At 43.1% G+C, this 4,645-nt stretch overlaps 1 pseudogene; it reads left to right on the top strand.

The window, feature by feature from the left end:
* The first annotated feature begins 370 nt into the window (after nt 1–370).
* Nucleotides 371–4,645, top strand: part of LOC130508544 (uncharacterized) — a 7,486-nt pseudogene continuing 3,211 nt past the window's right edge.

Raw genomic sequence — 4,645 nt, 5'->3', positions numbered from 1 at the left:
TTCTCTGTAAATCCTAACGCCGGTAAGTCATCAATCTCAAAGGAAAAGATGAACATAAAACATTGTCTCTATCAATTTACTCATTCTCACCGTTTCACGTTTATTTTTCAGATCTATAACCACAATGACGAGTACTCCAACTCCTTCTGCGACTAATCAGGTCCGCTTGAAATTTTTCTACTGGAAGACTTGTAAGTAAGTTGTCTGGAAAGTCTTTCTACTATACGACTTAGTAGACGACTTAAATATAAGTCGTCCATTTGGAAGACTTTCCAGACGACTTAATATAAGTCGTCAACTAAGTCGTCCAGTTGGACGACTTTCCAGACGACTTATATTAAAGTCGTCTACTAAGTCGTCTGGAGTAACAATTAAGGCGTGATTGATTTAGCTTGTGTTCTGACTTCTATTGTTGTCTTTGATTATTTTGCAGACAAAAAGGATGGATATTTCAGAACTCTCCCGTAGGTTATACACATTAGGGGAAGAGCCAGAACCCCAGCATAGCATTTTGTATCATACGGATAACAAGAAGTTGCATACTGCTCTTAGGGAAGCTCTCACTGATGATGAATTTGAAGAGCTCAAGGAGTCGAGTTTGGGAGTTTTCATCAAGTTCAAGGAGCAGGGATTTGGTTGGGCTTCAAGGCTGGTTCACTACATGCTCTGTTTAAAGCTGGACATTAAGAAGAAGTACGAGATGTGGTCTCTCGTTGGTCCAGAACCTGTGAGGTTTTCACTGTTAGAGTTTGAAAACCTCACTGGTCTAAACTGCAAGTACATCGAGGACCTTGAGACACCAAAATGTGAAGTTACCAAAGAGATGGTTTCTTTCTGGGGATGATGGGAGTTCATCTGGAAGCTGGGCCAACTACTGATCAGATAATAGCAGCACTGAAGAGATGCGGGGATTGGTCCACGGAAGATCGCAAGCGGCTCGCGTACCTTTCCATCTTCACTGGATTCATTGAAGGGAGAAAGTTTTCAACCGCTACATGATCTACTCTGGCAAGGCTAGTGATGGATTTAGAACGGTTTGAGAATTATCCATGGGGGAGAGTCGCGTTTAAGGTGCTGATGGACTCTTTGTGAAACAAAGAGATTACTGGCTGTTACACCGTGGATGGGTTTATACAAGTTCTTCAGGTCTGGGCGTACACAGCTACTCCGGGAATGGGTGCTAGTATTGGTAGTCCCAGAGCAAACAGTCCGTCTCCACCGATTCTGGCTTACGAGGGCAGCAGAGGCCGCAGATTCATGAAAGCTGCTATCTTGAGTCATGTACCTTTCCATCTTCACTTAATTAAGTTGTCCGGAAAGTCTTCCAGCTGGACGACTTAGTAGACGACTTATTATAAGTCGTCTGGAAGGTCTTCCAGCTGGACGACTTAGTAGACGACTTATAATAAGTCGTCTGGAAGGTCTTCCAGCTGGACGACTTAGTAGACGACTTATAATAAGTCGTCTGGAAGGTCGTCCAGCTAGACGACTTAGTAGATGACTTATAATTAAGTCGTCTATTTAGTATTTTGTTTCAAATATCTAACTCGATTCTTCTTCTATTTACTGCAGACCCGCGTGATCAACTTTGTTGAGAAGGACATTAGTGAAATGTGGCCAAAATGGGACTCTGAGGTTGAGGACGTGCCCGCGGAGAACATCATTAAAGTCATGTATGATCGGAGACCGTGGAAGTGGACCATGGATTGCTGGGAAGTCACTGGTACAAAACCTAAGTTTGTGACTCCATCGAAAAGAGCCAAAGAGATGGTTGTGGTGGAGGTGGAGGAGGAGGAGGAAGACAATCAGAGACCTCGGAAGAAAGCTCGTAAAGAGGCTCCTAAAGAGGCTAGAGAAGAGGCTAGTTGGGTGACCAGAGAGGAGTTGGAAAATATGTTCAAGGACTTAGTTGACATGATGAAAGATGGGTTTAAGAAGTGCATCAGGGAGATTAGGAAGATGTCCGATAGATTGGAAGTTGTGGAGAAGAAGGTTGGTGTCACCAATCAAGCTACCCCTACACCTCTAACCAAACAGGCTACCCCTCAAGCCAAAGAAACCGGGGTTAGTAACAAACAGCCTACCCCTCAAGCCACAGAAACCGGGGTTAGTAACAAACAGGCTACCCTTACACCTCAAACCAATCAGCCTACTCCTCAAACCAGACAGCCTACTCCTCAAAAGGATCAGCCTACACTTCAAACCAATCATCCTACTCCTCAAACCAGACAGCCTACTCCTCAAAAGGCAAAGCCTACTCCTCAAAAGAAACAACCTTCTCCTCAAACGAAACAGCCTACTCCTCAAAAGAAACAGCCTTCTCCTCTGTCCAAAGAGGTTAGTATCAAATCCTCTCCCAAAAGAATTAAGTCGTCCAGGGTCTTCTAGTTGTCCAGACGACAAGTCATCCGTGGTCAACTAGTCGTCCAGACAACTTACGTTTAAGTCGTCCAGGGTCAACTAGTCGTCCAGACAACTTTTATTTAAGTCGTCCAGGGTTAACTTGTGTGCAACTTTTATTGCAGAGATTGTTGCCGGAGGATACAGCAGATGAGGCGATCTCGGTATATAAGATCTTGCCGGAGGATAAAGCAGATGGTGTCACCTCCAAAGAGATTGTTCCTCTCACTTCCACTGACCAACCGAGCTTCGCTTCCACCGATCCAAGCGTTCCAGTTTCAGAACCGAGCCTGGTTGTATTGGACAAAACAACTCCCACTGCTTCTGTGCGTGCAAGGAGTGAACGAACGAAGAAACCTGCTCCCACGCAGATATCTCCTTATACGGCAGAGAGAAAGAAACTTCTTAGAGTGGCAAAGTATAATCCATTTCCCACACTAAACAGACCTAAGTTGAAGGAGCTCGCTGATTGGTTGAAAACTGATCCGTAAGTGATTGCTTTACCCATAATAGCTTGATTTAGTCTACCAAAACTGATTGCTTTTTTGTTTGCAGTCATTATTTCACTAAGCAAGAGGACAAACCACGTAGATCACCAACTTGGTGGTATCACATCCTCCGGACACCCAAAAGGATGGCTGGAAGACGTAGTAAGTCTTCTGCTTATCTTTAAGTCGTCTGGTAACTTGTCTCTGTATAGATTTGTAAATATATAAGTCGTCTGGAAGGTTTTCCAGCTGGACGACTTACCAATAAGTCGTCTGGAAGGTTTTCCAGCTGGACGACTTACAAATAAGTCGTCTGGAAGGTTTTCCAGCTGGACGACTTACAAATAAGTCGTCTGGTAGGTTTGGACGACTTAAATAAAAGTCATCTGGAAGGTTCTAACTTGTATTATTTTATATGCAGCATATAGATGCTTGGATTAATGTGCTGAGGCAGAGGTATCAGGAGAACCCACAAGCTTTCCGGAGCGAGCGAATGTGCTTCCTGGATCACACCTTTTCCCAGTCTTGGAGAGACCAGTATCTGTTCTTCAAAGCATCGGAACCTGATCACAAATGTTTAAGAAGAATGCTACCTGGTGGGGCGTCGAGTTTTTATGACGGATCAATGCCTTCATTTTGCCAATCAAACAAGAAGTGGGGGGAGGACATTGATGATATCTATGCGCCAGTGAACTTGGACAACAAACATTGGGTTGCTATTTGGATATCGATCCCTAAGAGGCATATAGTCGTCTGGGACAGCATACCTACATCCAGCATACCAGAAGCATGGGATGAGATAATGTAGCCTTTTCTCGAGATGGTCCCTTATCTGCTTGTTGAGTGCGCAGACACCGACGAATTACGGGTCAAATACGGGTTGGAGGGATACACATATGAGAGACGGCTGAAAGATGTACCCACGGCCAACAATGGTGATTGTGGCGTGTACGCTCTAAAGTACATTGAATGTCATGCTCTTGGGGTCCCCTTTAGCCCTAAAGACTTTGCTAGGTCCAATGCGAAGAATATGAGTGATAATATGGCGGTGGTTATATAGACGGAGCTTGTTGATCAGCATTTGAAAGATAATGAAGATGGTTATATGTTCGTGGGCATGTATGATTAGATTTGTGTATGGCTTTGAACTTGTCTTTGTATAGATTTTCTAACTTGTGTATGATTTGTGTATTTGTATTTGAACTTGTCGTTGTATAGATTTTCTAACTTGTGTATGATTTATTTGAACTTGTCTTTGTATAGATTTGTAAATATATAAGTCGTCTGGTAGGTTTGGACGACTAACAAATAAGTCGTCTGGAAGGTTTTCCAGCTGGATGACTTACACTGGACGACTTAGTAAAAGGTCGTCTAAAAAAATAGTAGAAGGTAGTCTAAAAACAAAAATAGTAGAAGGTAGTCTAAAAATAAAATACACTGGACGACTTAGTAAAATGTCGTCTAAAAAAATACACTTGAAGGGATAGTAGAAGGTAGTCTAAAAATAAAATACACTGGACGACTTAGTAGAAGGTCGTCTAAAATTAAAATACACTGGACGACTTAGTAGAAGGTCTTCTGGACGACTTACTTGAAGGTTATCTGGTAGACGAAACACTGGACGACTTAACAATTAGTCGTCTGGACGGGTAATCAAGACTGGACGACTTAAGTTTAGGTCGTCTGGACAACTAGTCAACTGGTTGTGTACATTGTGGTTTCGTATGGCCAGTTTCCTTGCAGTTTGAGCATCTCCG

The sequence above is a fragment of the Raphanus sativus genome, chromosome 2 (assembly GCF_000801105.2).
Source record: "Raphanus sativus cultivar WK10039 chromosome 2, ASM80110v3, whole genome shotgun sequence".
NCBI classification, from domain to species: Eukaryota; Viridiplantae; Streptophyta; class Magnoliopsida; order Brassicales; family Brassicaceae; genus Raphanus; species Raphanus sativus.
This window is presented reverse-complemented; position numbering and strand designations above follow the sequence as displayed.